Here is a 23,738-nt window from a genome sequence, read left to right on the forward strand (position 1 = left end):
TTGGACATTCTTTGACATTGCCTTTCTTTGGGATTGTATTGAAAACTGACCTTTTCTAGTCCTGTGGCCACTGCTGTGTTTTCCAGATTTGTTGGCATATTGAGTGCAGCACTTTCACAGCATCATCTTTTAGGATCTGAAATAGCTCAATGGAGTTCCACCACCTCCACTAGCTTTGTTTGTAGTGATGTTACCTAAGGCCCACTTGACTTCAGATTCCAGAATGTCTGGCTCTAGGTGAGTGAACACCATCGGGATTATCTCGTTCGTGAAGACCTTTTTTGTATAGCTCTTCTTTGTATTCTTGTTACCTCTTAACATCTTCTGCTTCTGCTAGGTCTATACGATTTCTGTCCTTTATTTTGGCCATCTTTGCATGAAACGTTCCCTTGGTATCTCTAACTTTGTTGAAGAGTTCTCTAGTCTTTCCTATCCTATTGTTTTCCTTTATTTCTTTGCATTGATGATTAAGGAAGGCTTTCTTATCTCTCCTCACTATTCTTTGGAACTCTGCATTCAAATGGATATATCTTTCCTTTTCTCCTTTGCCTTTAGCTTCTTCTCCTTTTTTTTTTTTTCTCAGCTATTTTAAGGCCTTCTCAGACAACCATTTTGCCTTTTTGCTCTTCTTTTTCTTGGGAATGTTCTTGATCCCTGCCTCCTGTACAATGTCATGAACCTCTGTCCATAGTTGATCAGGCAGTCTGTCTTTCAGATCTAATCTCTTGGATCTATTTCTCACTTCCAGTGTATAATTTTAAGGGATTCAATTTAGGTCACTCTGAATGGTCAAGTAGTTTTCCTTACTTTCTTCAGTGTAAGTCTCTATTTGGCAATAAGTATTTCATGATCTGAGCCACAGTCAGCTCCCAGTCTTATTTTTGCTGACTGTATAAAGCTTCTCCATTTTGGCTGCAAAGAATATGATCAATCTGATTTTGGTATTGACTATCTGGTGAAGTCCATGTGTAGTCTTCTCTTGTGTTGTTGGAGGAGGGTGTTTGCTATGACCAGTCCTTCTCTTGGCAAAATTCTATTAGCCATTGCCTGCTTCATTCTATACTCAAGGCCAAATTTACCTGTTACTTTAGGTATTTCTTGACTTCCTACTTTTGCATTTCAGTCCCCTATAATGAAAAGGACATCTTTTTTGGGTATTAATTCTAGAAGGTTTTGTAGGTCTTCATGGAATCTTTCAACTTCTTCACAACATTACTGGTTGGGACAGACTTGGATTACTGTGATATTGAATGATTTGTCTTGGAAATGAACCGATATCATTCTGTCATTTTGGAGATTGCATCCAAGTTCTCCATTTCACACTCTTTTGCTGACTATGAGGCTACTTCGTTTATTCTAAGGGATTCTTGCCCACAATATTATCCTATTTATTTTGTTTCTCTGGTTGAGCCCTGACTGATGCACTGCCAAAAAACATTTATTGAAACTAGTACAATTACCAGAGATTGCTGTTAAAATAACTGGATTCTGTATATGTGTATATGAAAATTGCTACTTTAAAGTTCAAGCATGAAGAAAATTAATTTGTATAATAAATTTTGTTTTGTACAGAATGTCTGTGAGAATGCAAGTAAAGTATGAACATTTTGAACAAACATTCACTTGGTTTCATAGTCAGTTCACCTGAAGTAAAATGAAATGGGAAAATTATATTTTCATACTGAAAAACTGAGTAAATATGTTGAGTAAACAATAGACTTAGACAAAATCTCCATAACACTAATGCCTTGATATTCTTTGAATCAGCATTGTTGAAAGATCTAATATATAATATGGTAGTTGTAATATGTTTGTAGTTATGGTATATTTTTCTATAGGTAATCATTTGCTAATCAACCAACGTGTGTTTTTCATAAGAGAATTTAGGTCAATGACAGTCATCCTGTTTGTCCCAGAGAGAATTTACAGTGTATAATAAAGAAAAACTTCTGAATTAGGATAGTTTGTTTTTGGTTTCTCCTTACTGGGAAGATCTATTGTTGAAGGACAAGTGAGGAACAGAGATAGAAAAACATATCAATATTTATTTTTCTTAAAGTATGTGATCCCTGTATTATAAATGTGCTAAGTTCAATTAAATAGTACAATGTATTTTATATTTTTTATAATTTTCATAGAAGATCTCTGTATACAATACCCACCAATGTGCCAGGAACCCCTGGGATCCCTAACAATCAACACAAATATCAAGGAGAGTGATCTGGACTCTGTTAATGTTATTGTTGATCTTGTACTTATTAGGATAGAACAATTAAAAAATGTATTGGCTGGGCATTATTTTAAGTACCATGGGGAAAATAAAGATTAAAAACATAGATTTTCTTATGGCTGACTCATGTTGATGTTAGGCAGAAACCAACACAATTCTGTAAAGCAATTATCCTTCAATTAAAAAATAAATTTAAAATTAAAAACAAACAAAAAGCATGGATTTTTACCTTAAGCAAAGTATAATCTAAAACTCTTTAGTTTTCACTCAGAAGTCCAGAAAATCTTATATTTCTCTTTAATTAATTAACTAATTGGTCATTTCTTTTATGTGTATGTAAACTATTGGTAAGAAAGTGATAGGAATAGCATAGTCTTTGTTTTGAAAAAACCTACATTTTAGTAAGTAAATGAAATGATCATGAATTTAGATAGTTGAAGAGATTATCAAGAACCATAAGTAGAAATATGAGTCTCATATAATATGACATAACACAATAGTAAAATCTAAATGTCTCTAATGTTTACTAGAATTTTCATAAAATTTGATGCTTAAGTATACAGACATGATTTTTGATGAATTAATTGATTCATATTTTTTTCACTTAACTATATAAAATCTAGATTTTCATTTTATTTTATGGAATGCCTTTAATTGTCAAAGGCTCTTGATCTTTAGTCACCCAGAACCTAGGGAGTATCCTTATAAATAAATGTCCTCTGGTTATCACCTTTTGTAAATGTTGTTTACCTTACAACAGAAAAGAACTAAAATGTATTCTTGTACTTAGTCACGTCCATTTCTTTGTGACCCCATGAACTGTAGCCTGCCAGGCTCCTCTGTCCATAGGATTTTTCAGTCAAGAATACTGGAGATGGTTAACATTTCCTCCTCTAGGGGGTCATCCCGGCCCAGGGATTGAACCCACATATCTGGTGTCTCCTGCATTGCAGGCAGATTTTTTACAACTGAGCCACCCAGGAAGCCCTAAAATGTATTCTAGAACTCAGCATTTCAGCAATTGAAGGACATCTTGCTGGATACAGAGTCAGTCTCATTTTCTAGTATTTACTCTAAAGTGAACCATTTCAATGTTATAGATACTTGATATGTATCTTCCCTAGGATTTGTTCAGCTGAATTCTGTGTAGTATGCATTTAATGTGAATCTGTTTCTAACAATTCTGAGTTCATTGTTTGGCTAGATTGAAGACTGCAAACTACGATCCATGGACAAAATCCAACTCACATCTATTTTTGTAAATAAAGCTTTATTGGAAAGCGGGTTTTTCCATTCACTTATTTTTCTCTGGCTGCTTTCACACTACAGCATGAAGATTTGGTATTGTGACAGATACCACATGGCCTGTGTGGTAGACAGAATCCTAAAATGGGCCCCTGTGGTTTCTTGCCCTGATTCCCAGGACTGTGGATATTGAGACTATCTGACATGCACTGTAGCTCAACCTCTCCCTCTGCCCAATTTTACTTCTTTCACTCCCTTCCACAGGTCATGATCCTGATAAGGGGCTGCTTTATCCGGCTTCCTGGAGGACACAGCCTACATCACAGAAGTTGATCATCAAACTCATTTATTCTCAAGGGTCTGGGCTGGGCTTTCTCCAACTCGGTTATTCTTGCTACTTGCAAATAATTGACAAATCTTTAACCATTTATAGGAATGCAGTGATTTTCCTTTGAATGACATTTTCTCTCTCTCTCTCTCTCTGCAATGGCCTTCTTCCCTGGCTTGATTTCTTACTTAGAAAGGCCTTGATATTGTGGTGTAATTAACATTGTGATGCTCTGAATCTTCCACAGTTGATGTAAGAGTTGGGACTTTTTGAAGAAAAAGCCCCTACAGGTGAGAGGTTCTAAAACTTAAACTCTACCCTAAATCCACCTCTAATTTAGAGCCTGGGGTTTCAAAGGAAACAAATTAGCTCTTTCTTATCTTATCTGGCCTCTTATTAATTTGTGAAAGTAGCATTCTCAAAAGATGTCTGATTTGGAGTCAGAAAGTATTGATGAGGGTTTAGAATTAAACAGACCTTATTCGAATTCAGTTTTTCCCATACAAGCTGTGTGATCCTGGACAGCTTATACAGCTTCACTAAACCTAATTTCTTCAACTGTAAAATGGAGTTATTAACATCTACCTTGTCATTTTTCTGCGAGCAATACATGGAGGAGAAACAGTACAAAACACATGGCATACTGCCTGGCACACGTATGTCCTTAGTAGCAATATTAGTCATTTTGATTGTTTATTATATTAGAAATATTATTACTGTTGCTTCATGCTATATATCAACTTTTAAAATCCATTGACTATTTTACTTAAGATAAAATCCACAATCATTAGCATGGTCATAGGGCCCTATGTGACCTGGACATTGTTGCCTAATCCTCTGCCTCAATTTTGCCATTTTTACTCAGTTCCAGACACACTGGCTTCATTTTGGTTTCTTGAATGCAGCAAACTGTCTACCTCAGGGCACTTCCACATGCTGTTCCTGGGTATATTGTCCTTTTCTCTCTTTAACTTAGCTAATTGCTACCTATCCTCTAAGTTTCTGCTTAAAGTTAGTTTTAAGGGAAAAAAAAGTTCTTTCTCCTCATTACCATGACCCTTTTCTTTCAGGTTTAGATTAAGAACACCTTATTATAATTACTCAACTCAGTCCTTTCTCTGGCTTCATAGCATCTATTGTTGGATATAATTACATTTCTGTGATTTTTTATAATATATTTTTTTTATAATTACATTTCCTACAATCAATGTAGGTTGTAGCTTCCATGACAGCAGGGTCATTACTTATTGACATGATTCCAAACCTACAATAGTCCTTGCTCTTAATAGGAATTAAATCAATATTTATCAACCAATTGGTTGTATTCCTCATTAGACTAAAATCTTTTTGAAAGCAGGCTGTGTATCATTTTATACTCCAGTGCCTTATATAATGCCTGACATGTATAGGATCTCAAGAAACATTGGTAAAATAATTAAATAAATGAATAAGTAAATGGTTCTATTGGAGCAAGAAATGGTAACCCACTCCAGTATTCTTGCCTGGAAAATCCCATGGATAAAGGAACCTGGCAGGCTACAGTCCACGGGGTCACAAGAGTCAAACTCTGTTTGGCAACTAAACCACCACAAATGGTTCCATAGTTTTTTCTTATTAGATAAATAACTAGATAAGAAAAGGTATAAAATATGTTAAAAGGTAAAACCTTGATAATGTTTGCATATACCAACATAAATAGTATTATATAATTCCATGCTCACTTGTTAGCTTGTGTTCTAAAAAAAAAAAAAAGAATTAGAATATTTCATAAAATTTAAGAAGAGTTGTAAAAGAATAAGAGAAGTTTTAGACATAATTTGGTATACATACCTAGGGGTCTTGATAGGAGTTGCATATCTGTTTTTATTCTGGAGATTGAAGCTAGTTTCGGCAAGAAAGCTTTAGAGGAACTTATTCCAACAGAAATGGTGGTTTTAATCTATTCTACTTTTATACTCCCATGTAAAATTTGGACTGTGTTACAACCAACACTTTCTTTATTTGAACATTTAATTGATTTCAACTAAAATTGATATGATGGTTTTAAACTTGGCTATTGATTCCACCATACTGAAAACAATTTGGGAAATGTGCTCTCCGGTGAGCACAGATCAAAATAGTTTATGTATTACAATGAATTCCCCAATGCAGCTTCTATGAAAATTTATTTTTGCTATCTCAATTGCAGGGCTCTCACTTGACATACTTAAATCCAGTTATAGAGACAACAAAACTCCTTAACATAGCTATCAGCCTGTCCTTGCAGCTATTTTTCTTGAATGAACAGAAAGGGACAAGGAAGGGGCAGCATGGATGACTTTTAATGATTTCTTTTCAATTGACATTTATGTAATATATAGGAGCATCACTGTAGTTGATAAGAAATTACATAATTTAATGAACACAGCATTTGTTTCATCAAAGCTTCAAAAGACAATATTGTTTGAGAGTGACAATGTCTCCAACGACATTTTGAATGTATAGATTGTCAAAAATTTTTCTTGTGCAGCATATTATCTGCCTTCAGCAAACTAATCCAAGTATATACATACACACACACAATCTTGTTATTCTTATCATTTTTAGGTGCCCTAAAAAGTACTGCAGTTTTTGAAAGAACTTACAAATAAAGAATTCAATGAAATGTTTAAAAAGTTAAATGTGGGATGTAAGTTACTTGAATCACACTGTGTGAATCTTACATGTTGTATTTGGAATAGACATTTTATTATGATGCATAAAGAGTATTACAATGAATATTTCATGACAACTCATAAAATCTGTTATTATTATTTGCGTTTCTGTAATACAATAGACATACCATAAAAACATTTATGTGAAGATATGTTTTCCTTTTTGTTTAAAATGCAGAGTTTTTTTTTTAATAAATCAATTTTATACCACAATCATGCATACCTGATGTGTGTCCTTAATGCTCTTTCATAAAGTCAGCCTTTAAACTCTTAGCTAATGCAGGGAAATTTGATTTACTAAAATATGCACCTTGATTGCCATAGGAAAATGTTTACAGAGGTTTGCAGTATTAAAATTACTTCCAATTTCTCTTTACTTAACTCTATGGATGATTGACCAATGTCAGAAGGTTCTATATTTATAAGCAGACACATTGATGGGTATATCATTAATCTACTCTATTCATGTGTAAGTATTAACTTCTTATGTTTCTGATGATACATAAAGGAAATTATTATAATAGCAGGGAAGTTTTGTTGACATCAATCCTAATGCTAAAACAATAGTGAGCTCCTTGGGCTAAGGAAATCTGTTATTGAAACATCATAGATCAATATTAAATATGAAAACAATAAAGAAACACTACAATGCTTTTTCTTTGTAATCGTTTTTCATTTTGGATTGTGCTTTATTGAAATAATCTGGGCTCAAAGCTCCAAATGAATTGAAAAAGAATTTTTAGAAGTAGAGGAATGAGAAATTAGCCTGAGATAGTCAGTCTAATACTAAGGCTACAGTTTTTATTTTTAGGTTTAGACAACATTGAATATGTCCTATTGTGTTTCGGTTTTTGTGTGTTTGCTTGGTTGGTTTCTGCCATGTTACTCTTTTCAAGTTTTCCTGTCAATTGCTAAACTGTAAATCACTCCTTATTTTTCTTCTTTACCGGAACTTGTTCACTGAATTGTTCTTGGTGGTATCTTGCATTCTGTTTATTCTCCTATCACTCCTCTACTTTTATATTCTTATCTTAAGGAATATTATCTGTTCACATAGTTTCAACTATCAACTCTGGAAGCAACTTTGACGTCCATAATTCCAATCAACATTTCTTTCAAAATCCAGAATGATATGCAACACTTGTAAAAATTTCTGCCTTGACACAGCAAAGAAAATCTACAAATCAAATCTGGCTCTTTACTGTCCTTTTCCAAAATATTATCTATGTAGGAGAGGAAAAGACTAAATCAGAATTTCTAGCCCTATAGGTCTTCAGCTAGTGCAGAAGAAACAAAGAACAGTGGGAGAAGGAAAAAGATTACACAGAATTTCTGGGATGTATGGAACAATCGTTTCTGTAGCAGAGAAGAGATTCCAGAATTGTTCTAGGCAGAGTGTTGAAGCATGCCAGTGTTCTATAAGAGCTTTCCCACATCAGTCTTAGGTAAAACCAATACCCTGGGTTTGGCTTTTCCCTGTTGGATTGACAGAAGCAAGGATACAATAAAAAGCAGAACATTTCCTCTACTAACTGTTAGAGAAAGAAGCAGAAGGGCATTAGACTTTCCAAATGTTCTCTCCAGTGCTCCAAATGTGAGCTAGTCTAGTATCATTTTAGATGTGGAGACTTTTTTTCTGATTTGCTGTGATTTGCGCCACCATAAAACCAACTTGGTAGAAGAGTTGATAAAAAGAAACAGTCTTATGTTGGTAACAGCAAGTAGGGGCAGCAAAAACCAACAGGTGAGGTGGTTCCAGTACCTGAGGAAGCATTTCACAAACTCCAGTACTGATAGTGATATCAAAAATGCATACTTATCTCACATAGAATACTTCAATATTCTACTGAGAACCAGAATAAATCGGGAAAAGTGGGGGAGATGTAATAACTGAAACAATACAGTGGGAGACCTAAGTCAAAATACCTTGTATTTATTAATAATCTATATCATCTTCACAGCTCTTTTAAAGAATGTTCTTGAGAAAATGGCACTGTCATACACTTATTCAACCAAGTGAGAAAAGCAGGAGTCACCCTATGTCTCTTTGAATAGGTCTACCCTTGCTCTGATTATCTCTACCATTCTGGTGCTTGGGGCCTCATTACCACTACATGGGATTTTTATAGCAGCTTGCATTTCTGAACTTTGAGGTTACCTTCTTATACCTCATTCATTCACATTTCTGTGAGTAATCTTTCTAAAATATATATTTGGTTATTTCAACATCTTCTAATGTTTTCTAACATGATAAACGTCACTTCTTTAGTCTGGTAAAAGAGACTTTATATCCTGCCCTTTGATTTCCAATAGGTACCTGCCATTCCAGACTACAAGGCTCATCAAGCCTCCAGTTTCTTCCTTCCACACTCAGCAGGCCCAGTATATCATATCCTATACATATTTCAATAATTTGCTAACTTTAGGGAGGGAAATTTTTTTCTTTTCCTCTATTGGTTCTTTTAGCTAATCAAAATATTAAAATGACACAAGACAGAGTAACAGGAGATAATCAAATTTAATTTTATGTATACAGGGATCTCATAAGAGTTTGAGCCAAAAGGACAATTCATTCAAGTAAGGTAATATGTCATCCTGGACCAAAGAGAAGAGGAGGGGTCTGGGACTTCAAAGGGAATAAAGACAATTCACAGGGAGATTTAAAAAAAAAAAAAAAGCACAAACATTTGGTAAACAAATATTTGCAGGGGCACACAGAAAAACTGGCTTCCCAGATGGCCCAAGAGGTAAAGAATCCACCTGTCAAAGCAGGAGACACAAGAGATGTGGGTTCAATCCCTGGGTTGGGAAGATCCATGGAGTAGAAAATTGTAACACACTCCAGTATTCTGGCTGGGAAAATTCCAGGACAGAGGAGCCTGATGGGTTGCAGTTCATGGGGTTGCAAAGAGTCAGACACTGCTGGGCATGCATGCACAACATATGGAAACAATGGGACACAGAAAAGAATTTTGATAAACAGACTTTGCTAGGTTTTTCCACATCCACTACCCCTAGTTCACACTGCGCTGTCGTTATCTGCGGTGATATCTATGGTGTTCTTTTTCTGGGACAGATCTTTGATCTAAATTGTTTTAGGTAGTTAATGGACAGGTAAAAAAAAAAAAAAAAACAACTTCCTGACTTGTTCCTTAAAACTATTCAATCTAAAACAATCCTCATGCCAAAAAGATACATTTTGGGGTGGCAAATTTTGCTCCTCTATGCTAATCCAGTACCTCCTGAAAGGGATCTTCATTTAATCCTCCTCTCTTTTTTGTCTTACATAAACAGAACTAGTGACTAGTATATTATCCATGTAAAATTTTCTTTTAACAAAATAGCAAAAGACTGAAATATGATCATATTCTTAAATCTTATAATTACATTTATAAAAATTTGTCCTAGTTACAATACCTAATTTTTACTCATTGATCTACCTTATAATGGTAATTTTGTGATTTATAATAAAAAAATATATCTTCATCTCCATTTCTGGCACAGACTTCTGGAAATTCTTGGAATTTCCGAAGTGATAAGAACCATAAATGTCTTTGTATTACTAAAACTAGCTACTTTAAACTTATTAACCATGTTAATGGGTTACTTTTGAAGAGCCCTTGAGGATTTTCCAGGGGAACCAACCAAGTGATTAAAGTTTGGAATTTTCACCACTTCCTCACAACTTCTGGGAAAGGGAGAGGTAATGTTTGAATTAATCACTAAAGGCAAATGATTGAATCAGTCATGCCTAGGTAATGTAGGTTTCATAAGAAAATCTAAAAGGATAAGGTTTGGAGACCTCCAGGTTGATGAGCCAGAATGGATTCATGTGCTGGGAGAGTGGCAAGTGCCACATTCCATAAGGACAGAAGTTCCTGTGCTTGGGACCCTGTCAGACTCTGCCTTATATATCTCTTCACCGAGCTATTCATTTGTATCTATTAATATCCTGTGTGACAAAATAGTAGTCAGTAAACTGTTTTCCTGACTTCTGTGAGCAGCTCTACGTAATTAACTGGACCCAGGGTCGGGATAGTGGAAACCTCCAGTTTATAGTGGGCCCAAGGAAGTGTTGGTGAAATCTGATTTATAACTGGTCAGTCAGAAACATAGGCAATAACTTGGACTTGCAGTTAGCAACTGAAATAAGGAAGGGGGCAGTTTTGTAATATTGAACCATTATCCTGTAGGATCTGAAGTTAACTCCAGATAACATCAGAACTGAATATATTGTGGAATACTCAGCTGATGTCACAGAATTTCTTGATGTAGGGAAAAAAGAAAAAAAAAAACACATATTTGGTGACCAGAATTGAAGAATTGACAATAGTGCTTAAATATACAGAAAAGAGGGTTTTTTTTCCCCTATTTAAAATTTTTAAAAAGTAATGATCATAGACTAAGAAGATTTTTAAAAATTAAGAAATTACTGTATCACTAAAGTCACTTCAATAAATATTAAATCAATGACATTGCAAATGATTATTGGATAATGATGGTTGTCAAATACATTAGTTTATAACACTCTATATGGTATGTGATACCAATTTTATCAATGACTGTCCACTAGTATATAAAGACTTACTTCACCAACATCTGTGAATACATTTATCTTTGATAATATTATTTCCATTTTTTATAAAAATTAGGAATCTGTGGAGAAGGCAATGGCATCCCACTCCAGTACCCTTGCCTGGAAAATCCCATGGATGGAGGAGCCTGGTAGGTTGCAGCCCATGGAGTCGCTAGGAGTCGGATACGACCGAGCGACTTCACTTTCACTTTTCCCTTTCACGCAATGGAGAAGAAAATGGCAACCCACTCCAGTATTCTTGCCTGGAGAATCCCAGGGATGGAGGAGCCTGGTGGGCTGCCGTCTATGGGGTCGCACAGAGTCGGACACGACTGAAGCGACTTAGCAGCAGCTGATATTAAAGACTTTCATCAAATCATTCTGAAAATTACCAAGAGCATACTTATAGATCTTTTTTGACTTAAGAGGGGGTTACACCCCAATACAACATTAATATTTTGAAATTATCATCAATTGAAAATACATATAGTACACCTACCTACTGAACATTATAGCTTAGCCTAACCTACCTTAAACACGCTCAGTACACTTATATTAGTCTACAGTTGTGCAAAATCATATAACATCAACTTTACTTTATAATAAAGTGATAAATATCTCATGTGATTTATAGAATACTGTACTGAAGGTGTTTAGATATATACTTTTTGAAATTCATATTCAGCCTCATTTTCTTAGGATGCACAAACCTGGTTACCAAGTGGCCTTAAGTAGGGTAAATTCTAGTATTAGGTGCATGCTATAACTAGAACTATTTTTCTTTTCTACACTTACTGTTCTAGTCTACTCAAGTTTGAATTCAAAATGTCATAGACTGAGTTGCTTAAACAGCACAAATCTATTTCTCACAGTTCTAGAGGTTGGGGAGTCCAAAATCAAGGTGTCAGATAATTTAGTACCTGGTGGGACCTCTCTTCCTGGCTTGCAGAAGTCTGCTTTTTGTTTTGTGCTCACATGGTAAAGATAGATCTCTGGCTCTCTTCCTCTTCTGGTTATGGCACCAACCCTATCTGATTATGGCTTTACCCTATGGTCTCATTTAATTTTAATTACCTCCTGAAGGCCCTATCTCCATATATAGTTGCATTCAAAGTTAAGACTTCAACATATGAATTTTAAGGGAACACAGTTCAGTAATTATATATTTGCAATCTATCCTTCATATGTATCTTTATTCATTCAATGAATATTTATTGAACATCTACTATTCAGGTATCTTTCTAGTGTCTAGCTACACAAAATTTAAATACCTGCCCTCAAAACTATTATGCTCTTTCTTGAAGGAGGTAGCCAAGTGCAGGAACAGAATGTAAAGAATTTCAAAACTCTAGTCCAGACTTTATTCCAACATCATAATACTCAGTTATTTCATGTATATCTGGCCCAGATTAGAAGACAAAGGACTGCAATCTGTGTCAACAAGTCTCTCAATCTAAAGAACAAAGGATTCTCTATTCACCTTTTAAGAAGTTTTGTTTGAATGGTTGAGAAAATTGAGCACACATTTTTCAAATGGTTGTTATCTCCATAGAACACATTTTTTTCTTTCTTTCCTTAAATAAAAGAAATTATAGTTTCAGTTAAAAACACATATTGTGTGTTTTTTTTTTTAATTTCTGTTAGTACCATATTGCCCTGCATATATTTCACTGTGTTAATTTTTGAATGCAGTTTAAAATGTCATCTTTTTAACCTTAGGGATAATCTTTTATTGATGATTTCCAACTTAAAAATCAATTCCAACCTAATAATCTTCTAAATATATCCATTAGAAAGTTCAGTTTTGTTCATGATTAAATCAATTTGATGTTCTTATCTAAAAGATTTTTATATTTTTTTAAAATAGAGGATTTTGTCTTAAGCTTATTAGATTTTAGCACACCAATTTTACATTACTGAAATGCTTTGATTTTTAAAGCATCAGACTGTAATGCAAAGATTTTCAGGTCAAGCAAAATATGTGCCATTTTTAATGTCATTTGGGCAAATTGAGATACACTTTCTTTAGCTAATAGTCTTAGTAAAATATTTCAATAATGTTTTTATTCAAGTTTGGTGGCAACAACTTATCAGTTGATGAGTGAACTATATTTTAACTTTGTTTGGTAATAAAGCTAGGTTTAATTATATAGCAGAAAACACTACTGGAGAAATAAAATGACCAGTAAGTAGCCTTACTAATGTATTTTCATAGGAGAGTTTAGAATGTTTATTATTTTACACACATATCTGTTAGATTTCCACATCACCAAAGATTAGCATTATTGAGAATCTATGGCATCCTACCACATCTGACTCCATATCATTGGTTGTTACTCCAACCACTCTCTTCAACACTTGTCTCTTGTTCTCCTACTTGTAATAGGTGAATTTATTCATCAATGATATCACTGAATACCAGAGAGCTCTAGTTGTGGTGTGGGCCTCAAGGATTTTCAGAGTATTTCTCTTTTGGCAGAAGGCCAAAATGCTAACTCTTCTGGTCAGAGGTAGAGGCTAGAGGAATAAAAAGAAAGCAATATCCCAGTGAAATTGGCTCTGAGGGGATCGAAATTTGAATTTTGTATGTCCTTTTTACAGTGAGAATCTGCCTGCAATGCAGGAGACCTGTCTTCGATCCCTGCATCAGAAAGATCTCCTGGAGAGCAAAATGGTAACCCACACTCCACTCTTCTTGCCTGGGCAATCCTATGGACAGAGGAGCCTGACAGGCTTGAGTCTCTGAGGTTGCAAGAATAAGACATGACTTAGCAACTAAACCACCACCACCACTTAATATTAAGTAATGTTTACTTGTGAATTATCAAGGAAAACTTGTCTTCAGAATATTCAGAGAGAGTATATTTATCCTTATTTCAAATGAGGTCTTTAGGAGTGCTATGTTCTCTGACTATGAGGATAGTGGCCAGCAGACTGAAAGAGGGTGAATTTAGAGTCAAAGATATCGGGGAGTTGGTACCTAAAAAGATCCTTCTTAGCCTTTTCTTTCAAAACTTAATTTTTAAAAAGAGGCTCATATTATTATACTCCCTCCCAGAACACAGGAAGAAGTTGACATTTATTGTTTTCACATTTATCGTTGCTATATTTGGCTCCTTTTTAATGCCTGTCAAAATTCCTCAAAATTCTGATTCCGTCATTCAGCTTATTCAGTCTATATTCAGACATGGTCAGTGCATCAGCAGTGTCTTCATCTAGTGCGTATGTGTGTGCTCAGTCACTCAGTCATGTCTGACTCTTTGCGGCTCCATGAACTGTGGCAGCACACCGGCTCCTCTGCCCATGGAATTTTCCAGGCACGTATATAGGAGCAGGTTGCCATGTCCTACATCAGGAGATCATTTCCTCCCAGGGATCAAACCCAGATCTCTTGCATCTCTTGAATTGACAGGCAGTTTCTTTACTACTGTGCCACCCAGGAAGCCCATCTTTATCTAGATGTAGATTGTATACACTGAATATAGTCAAATGGTGTGCCTCTAGAAAACTCCACTGCAGTTGACATAAGTTTCATTATCTAGCATATTCTTCATGAATTGTCATTTAATAATGAATGACATGAATCTACACATTTTGTCATAAATCTACACATTTGTATTATCATCTATTTCCTACTGTTTCTTCTGATTTACATAAATATCATCCACTAACTCATTTTTTGGACAAGTGAGACAAGTTGTCTGTAAGTAAAATCCAGATGTCTATAGTGTATACTTATTTATCAGGCTAGAAACCCAGCAGAAAATATTTATATAGAATTATTTTATCATCAAAGTTTTAAAATGCAGCTTTATTTAAAATACAAATTCTTTGGCATTTAGCCCTTTTTATGGTCCAACTGTCACATCCATACATGACTACAGGAAAAAACAGACCTTTTTCGGCAAAGTAATGTCTCTGCTTTTTAGTGTTTTCCATAGCTTTGCTTCCAAAGAGCAAGAGTCTTTTAACTTTGTGGCTGCAGGTATCATCTGAGGTGATTTTGGAGCCCAGGAACATAAAGTCTGTTGCTGTTTCCATTGTTTCTCCATTTTTTACCATGAAGTGATGGGACCAGATGCCATAATCTTAGCTTTTTGAATGCTGAGTTTTAAGTCAGCTTTTCCATTCTCCTCTTTCACATTCATAAAAAGGCTCTTTAGTCCCTCTCCACTTTCTGCCATAAGGGTGGTGTCATCTGCATATCTGAGGTTACTGATATTTCTCCCAGAAATCTTGATTCCAGCTTGTCCTTCACCCAGCCCAGCATTTCACCAGATGTACTCTGCATATAAACTACATAAGCAGGGTGACAATATACAGCCTTGACATGCTCCTTTCCCAATTTGGAACAAGTCTGTTGTTCCATGTCTGGTTCTAACTGTTGCTTCTTGACCAGCATACAGATTTCAGAGGACGCAGGTAAGGTGGTCAGGTATTCCCATCTCTTTAAGGATTTTGCACAGTTTGTTGTGATCCACAGAGTCAAAGGCTTTAGCATAGTCAATGAAGCAGAAGTAGATGTTTTTCTGGAATTCTCTTGCTTTTTCTATGATCCAGTAGACGTTGATAATTTGATTTCTGGTTTCTCTGCCTTTTCTAAATTCAGCTTGAACATCTGGAAGTTCTTGGTTCGCCTACTGTTCATGCCTCGCTTGGAGAATTTTGGACATTACTTTGCTAGCAAGAAATGAGAGCAATTGTGAGGTAGTTTGAACATTCTTTGACATTGCCCTTCTTTGGTATTGTAGTGAAAACTGATCTTTACCAGTCCTGTGGCCACTGCTGAGTTCTTCAAATTTGCTGACATATTGAGTGTAGTACTTTAATAGCATCATTTTTTAGAATTTGAAATAGCTCATCTGGAATTCAATCACCTCCGTTAGTTTTTTTCATAGTGATTCTTCCCAAGGCCTGCTTGAATTCACACCCCAAGATGTCTGGCTGTGGGTGAGTGATCACGCCATTGTGATTATCTCGGTTGTGAAGATCTTTTCTGGACAGTTCTTCTGTGTATTCTTCCCACCTCTTCTTAATATCTTCTGCTTCTGTTAGGTTCATACCATCTCTGTCCTTCATTATGCCCTCTTTGCATGAAATATTCCCTTAGTATCTCTAGTTTTCTTGAAGAGAGCTCTAGCTTTTCCTATTCTATTGTTTTCTTCTATTTCTTTGCATTAATCACTTATCTCTCCTTGCTATTCTTTGGAACTCTGCATTCAGATAGATGTATCTATCCTTTTCTCCCTTGCCTTTCATTTCTCTTCTTTTCTCAGCTATTTTTAAGGCCTCCTCAGACAGCCGTTTTGCCTTTTTGTATTTGTTTTCTTGGGGGTGGTTGTGATCACTGCCTCCTGTATAATGTCATGAACCTCCACCCATAGTTCTTCAGGCACTCTGTCTATCAGATCTAATCCCTTGAATCTATTTGTTGCTTCAACTGTATCACGGTAAATGACTTGATTTAGGTCATACCTTAATGGCCTAGTGGTTTTCCCTACCTTCTTCAATGTATGTCTGAATATGGAAAGAAAGACTTCACGATCTGAGCCACAGCCAGCTCCTGGCCTTGTTTTCACTGACTGTATAGAGCTTCTCCATCTTCCCCTGCGGAGCATGTAATCAATCTGATTTCAGTGTTGACCGTCTGGTGACGTCCACGTATATATATATGTATACACACACATACATATATATGACTGAAAGAGTGTGTGAGTCTGGCTGCTCACTGCTCAAAAGCCAATAAACAGGCCAAGTTGGTGGAAAGGAGATTTTGCTTTATTTCAGATGTCAGTAACTGTGGAGGGGAAGGGCAGCATGTCTGTCCAAAGGTCAACTGCCCCTCCCACTTTGCCACTGGCAACCAATGGGGCAAGAGCTTTTATAGACGGAAGGGAGGAGGCAGCTGCATACAGAAACAGCTCAGTCAGCTCTGACAGTCATCTTCAAACTGGCTGTTGGTTGTCTGACCAGCATCATCTTGGTTGTTTTAGGTAGCTAACCTCCAGTCCATGGGTGAGAAAGACCCCCTGGAGAAGGAAATGGAAACTCACTCCAGTATTCTTGTCTGGAAAATCCCACGGGCTATAGTCCAAGGGTCGCAAAGGGTCAGACGTGACTTAGCAACCAAACCACCACCACCAATATTCAGTTCTAGGGTCAGATTGTTTCCATTTCTTTGAGGCCAATTCTCAGAATTATGGTAGCTCATGCTGTGGGTACAGTCTGGTCATCATGTAGTTAAATTTTCCACCTGTGTGTTTTAGTATCTATAAGACAGCTTACAGGATTGGCTCAGAATATTATCTATAGCCCTTGAGAAGGAAATAAAGGTCCTTGACTAGGCTTAATGACTACATTATTATTATTTAGTCTCTTTTGACTATTTTGCTTTGTTTCTGCATTTCTCATTTCACTGATTAAACTTATTCTTTGACTAAAGTTTCCCACAGATAAAAGGCAGGCAGAGGACATGATTGGGGGGGCGGAGCAAGGACCACAGTGTCCTATGCCATCTCAATGCCCCCTTTTCTTTGATAATCCTCAATCCTGAGGAGTGACAGGTACAGAACAAGAAAGGGAATAGACTTCATATTACCTGGACAAACATCTGAAAATTGCTAGATATAACACAATGAGGATAATCATCAAAAAACAACTTTGCATTTTTTTCTGAATGTATTTTTTTTTTCTTAATGGTTAAAGCAGATGTACAATGCATGTTTAATAGGCCATAAAAGTCTGTTTTGTTTAGCCTAAAGTTCAAATTAAATCATGTATAGGTCAGAATTATTTTCCCATACCTCAATATGTGAAAATTTCTTCCATCATTTTCCCTAATTAAGTTGCAACTCTTTCCATAGGAAGCATTGATAGTAATATATTTTTTCAACATTGCCAGAGTGTTTCAGTTGCCTGCTCTGAGTCCATCCATGTCCCTCGCTGCTAAGCCTCCTTTTTGTTTATATATTTGCCTAGTTGTCCACATTGGCGGAAAACTAATCAGGTATCATGAACAGGTTCAGAGGTATGTTAATCGGGAAATGCTTTACAAGCTATACACTTTATCATTTATGCCCAGTTGTCACACAAACATTGCATATGTGCTTTAAGCAGCAAACTTAAAGCCATGAGTATTACACTGTGACAACTTTATTGGACATAATTTTCCATCCTAAACATTGGGATCAAAAGTATGATTAGAAACAAAACAATTACTTTTCATTAGAAATCTCTATTACCAAAATCAAATCAATATTCCAGGAGAACTTTGTCTTCTTAATAGAAAGAAAAACCGAATTCAATCTTGCATCAGTTTACTATTAATAACAACATTCATTTACCTAATTAAATTCCTGTCTAATCTTAATCCTGACAACATAAATTCTTTTCTCAAAGTTTCTTTTTAATAAACCGTGTTTCTGGATCCAAATAAATTTGTCCTGTATTTCGCTATCCAGAAACAAACTATTGTAGGACAAAATTATCATAATTTTCCCTCAACAAAAAAATCTCTGTTTTTTATACCTTCTCTTCTCCAACACATATCCTACTTGTTTTACACAGAGAAATGTTTCCTTTATCATTTTTACATATCACCTTTTTTAACTCTTGAAATCTTAACAAAAACAAGTGATTAAAATGTTACACCAGCATTTTCTGATTGGCAAACTTAAGAAACATATTCCATACCTCTAAATATACACTTTCTTCATACCATAATTTTTCTTTAATGGTACCACATGCATGTTTAATAAACTCAAACATCTTTAATTTCCCTCTTTATCTTACAAGAAGACAAAAGTACGTAAATTTAGATTTGTTTGATTTGTAAATGCTTACATTTTTTAAGGCCAATTAAAGAGGTCCTTTACAAATTAACCTCGACAATATTTTCCAGAGACAAATACATATATCCAAGCATACAAACATCCAGACTGAGATCTCATTGTTTCATCTTTTTACATTTCATAAATTAGTCATTGCAATTAAACTTATCAGTTTATAAGTAACTGTCATAATAACCAAATTCACACACTCAGGTTTTTTTTTTTTTGATTCATATCTTTTAATATTTGTGCTAGCATAAATATGTATGTTTAACATAACATAACATATTATGTTTTTTGTTAAACAGAACATTGTTGCATATTTCTGTATTAATGCACTCCCGTCTCATTGTTTTTTATCGTGATGACGTACACATCATATGGGCTTTCCACGTGACCCCAGTGGTAAAGAACCAGCCTGCCAATGCAGGAAACATGGGAGATGTGGGTTCAATCCCTTGGTCGGGAAGATCCCTGGAAGAGGGCATGGCAACCCACTCCAGAATTCTTTTTTTTTTTTTTTTAAGGCTTCTCTCTCTCTGTTTTCTTTTTTTTTTTCTCTTGACTTGAAGTTTTATAATTAACTGAAGGCTGAAGTCCCAGGCAAATGTACTGTGTTTTGTATTTCAAGAACATGATAAGAATTAACTTTAAATGTTCTGCTAGACATATATTTGTTTTCTCAGGGTCTGAAAAAAATGTTTTATTAAGCTAGCTTTCTCTAATTGCATATACAAAAAGAACAGGATTTTGGAATTTCAAGAGTTTCATCTTAACCAATTTTCTGCAGAGTCTAAAGAATACTGTTGCCATACACTATTCAAAAAAAAAAAAAAACAATTTTCTTCAGTTATAATTTTATGACCAAATTTTTTCTTAATGAATTGAACCTGAATTTCCTATTTCATTAAGGCAACAAGAACATCAGTGATACAAATGGAATACATACTCACACATCAAATGACAGATCTGTCACAAACCCTTTCCAAAGGTGACTGATTTGGAGTCCCACAACAAACACTTCCCCAAAACAAATGGCCCTCAGTGGTAGTCAAACATCAGAACCAACTGGCAAAATACTCAAATAACACTTCATGTCCCAAACAGTCCTTAACATCAGACACACTTCAGAACCAAGGGGCATGAATGCCCAAATAGCACTAGGGCTCACACGTGGTCCTCAATGGCAGTTAGACATCAAACCAATTGGCAAGAATGCCCAAATAGCACTAGCACTCACAAATGGGAAGATTGTCTCTGTGCACACCAGTGGACTTACTTGGAGCTCGTCCCCAATGCAAATTTCCATTCCACCAAGAAAAAGCATAGGTTGGCAGCAAGTGCCAAACAGGGGAGCAACAGGGAGGATCCTCAAAACAAATGTTTTTTGACAGCTGCTAGGAATGCCCCCCAGGCCTCCCCAGTGGCTCAGCCGTGAAGAATCTGCCTGCAATGAAGGAGACTCAGGAGATGCTGGTTAGATCCATGGGTTGGGAAGATCCCCTGGAGGAGGGCATGGCAACCCACTCTAGTGTTCTTGCTTGGAGAATACCACAGACAGAGGAATCTGGTGGGCTGCAGTCCCCCAACCCTGCCTGGTGCATGGCTGAGTCATGGGCACCTTCTGACAGAGGCTCAAAACCTCCTTAAGGCCTTGGTCCCAATTCCTCAGCCCCCAGGCCAGCAAGTGCCGACTGACAACCTCCACCTGGTAGTACAGCTTCATCTCACTGGAACGCCTTTTAGCACTCATTCTAAGGTGAGCATTTTAATATGTGCTCCTGCAGAAGACACGATTCTTTCCTTAAAGTATATAAGAGTAGTAAAAAAGGCAAAAATGTAAATACATAATTATATCATGAGTTATAATAGAGGTTATTTAATATAGACTTTGGGGATTCTACAGGAAGAAATATCAACTGTGCCTGGATGAATTTGGAAAGCCTTCACAGGTGAAAATCTTCTTGCACTAGACCTTGCAGATGAGCAGAAGTTCAATAGGCAATGGAGGGGAAGTATAGGCTTTCTAGGGCTTCCTGGGTGGCACCAGTAGTAAAGAATTTGCCTGCCAATGAAGGAGACCTAGAGATATGGATTTGATCCCTGAGTCAGAAGATTCCCTGGAGAAGGGCATGGCAACCCACTTCAGTATTCTTGCCTGGAGAATCCCATGGACAGAGGAGCTGGTGGGCTGCAGTCCTTGGGAGTCAGACATGAATGAAGAGGCTTAGCATGCACACATAGGCGCTCTAAAGAGTAGGAAAGATAGGCAATAATGCTAAGGCAGGCATGAGACACAATAATAAATTTTAGAAACATATTAAAAATGTAATATGACTTGACCACACAAATTTCAGAAATTCAATGATGCTAGAGTTTAGGCAAAACTCAGATTGTAAAGGGCACAGGATTATAGATGGTGAACATGCTAGGATTATACATTTTATTCAAGATTAAGTGCCAGCACCCTGAAGAGTTGTAGTATGGCCAAGTCAATGTCATATTTACTTTTAGGATGGCCGCAGGTCCTTTCTTCCCAGAGCAATGGTATAGAAGATAGAAAAAATAATGTTAAATTAAGATGTTCAAAATTTCTAATACTACACCAGGATAACTGGCTCATACCATGTGATATGTTACTAAAGAGATGTGGCTTAAATTTGAGAAAATATTAATTTAGAAAGTTATACAGTATTGTCTTTAGTTACTTATAATTCTGAAATGGGTTAATATAATTCTGAAAAAGAGAAGTTTTATAACCTAATAAATTATCAGGATACTAATCTCTTATTCTCACATTTTGAGGTTTGCTCCTTAATACTGAGTGTTGTGTTGGTTTTTCCATTGGCAAAATTTTTGTTTCTCTTAACATTTACTATTGTTATATCCTAAGGCGTCTTCACACTAGTACAGCTGCTGCATTGTTTTCCCTAAGCACCTCGCCCTGTTTTGCTGTTACTTGTTTCATACCTGAGGCCAATTTGTAATTCTCTCCTGTAGTTAAACCAGCTGTTTTGTAATAACTTTGTTGATTTCTCTGAATGGATAGTACAGAGAACAGTCTTTTACATTATCATAACACTTGTAAGACAAGAGCCCTAAAGTATTTGAGAAAATCTATGGTATGAGATAGCATAAAATATTTCTCTAATTTCAAAATGTTCTGTTAACATGGAAATGCAATAATGAGGAATAATGGCAATCACTTTCTTATTACTAAAGAGAAACAGTCTTTAAAATCATATTAAAGAAAATGAATGTTGGTCCATCAAGACTGTACATCTGTTTAAACCCCAGAACAACATAGCAGGTGAAGAAAAGGAAAGTGGTAATGTCAAGCTTTAGCTACTTAAATGTGAAGGTATCTGTTTTTCTCATCAGCCTAATAGGTTAGGAATAAGGATAAATTAAACTACCATTTATCTTTTCAAATTATATTCCATTTCTATCACTTCATTAATAAAACCCATGCTTTTAAATTGCATGTAACAACTCTGAGCTATATCTAAACTGAGATATTAAACCCTAAGCGTTTCTATAAAATCATGTTTTATTAAAAAGAATGACTAATATGTAGAGAAACTTGGCAAACATTACACTGAGCTTTAATGTCTTTCAAAAACTTGAAAATGAGAAGACTTTTCTAGGTCTTCAATAGCATTATTTTGTATTTTATATTGTCTCCAATATAGAAGTTACACTTTTCTAATCATATTATTTAACAAAACATATTTCATTGAAAACAGTTTTACATACAAGTCAATGTTTTGGGTTATTTTATCTCTATATCAATTTTTGGTAAGTATCAAAATGAAATTACTCCACTTGAGTTCATGAAATGATGAAGTAAGCCCTTTTATACTATGATTGATGAATTACTGTAAGATGCTACTTGTCTCCTAGTGTATGTTCCAGATGTTAAATATTATGAGCCATCTCTAGTACTTATAACTGGAAAATATCTTAGAAAAAGACTATTATTAAATTTTATAGAGGAAATCCAAAACTGAGGACAGATTTGTTAAACATTTATTTCATACTTAAAATATATTATCTTCCATTAGTAAATTGTATTGTGATGAAATCATAATCAACATTTTCTTTTAATAAATATTATTAAAAAGTTGGACCAAAGTTCTCCAGCAAATCATCTGTGATAGCCTAGTCAAACCTGTCATATATATAAAGTGGAACATCAGTAGCCACCATAAACTTTTATTCAGAAGAGCTAATAGGATTTTCAGCTAAAATAAAAGCCCAAAACAAAAAAGAAAAAAAAAATCCTCCTCATTTATAAACTCCACAAATATTTGGGTAGATTGGCAAAGGCCAATATTAACACAGTTCAGATCAGCTCAGTTCAGTCGCTCAGTCGTGTCCGACTCTTTGCGACCCCATGAATCGCAGCACGCCAGGCCTCCCTGTCCACCACCAACTCTCGGAGTTTACCCAAATCCATGTCCATAGAGTCAGTGATGACAACCTTTCTCTTATACTTTAAAAGTTTTACATTTTCAAGGAAATAAATGTAGACTAATTTAGCGATTCTCCTACTATTATATTTCTAAAACTTCAGATACATCAGAATCATTTAGAGAGCTTGTTTAAATAGTATAGTCTGCTTATGGCAGTATATTAGGCCTTCTTGCTGGCTTGGTGTGTATTTGATTTTTGCTCAAGAATAATGTATATGTTTGGTAGATGGACTTATAGTTCTCAGTATGACTATTAGTTTAATCAAAGTAATTGTATTATTCAATTTCCCATACCAATGCTATTTTTCTACTTATTTTATTATTTTTGAGAATGATATGTTAAAATTCCATTACAGTTTTTC

Source organism: Giraffa tippelskirchi, chromosome 5 (genome assembly GCF_054371585.1).
Source record: "Giraffa tippelskirchi isolate mGirTip1 chromosome 5, T2T-mGirTip1v1.2.pri, whole genome shotgun sequence".
NCBI classification, from domain to species: domain Eukaryota; kingdom Metazoa; phylum Chordata; class Mammalia; order Artiodactyla; family Giraffidae; genus Giraffa; species Giraffa tippelskirchi.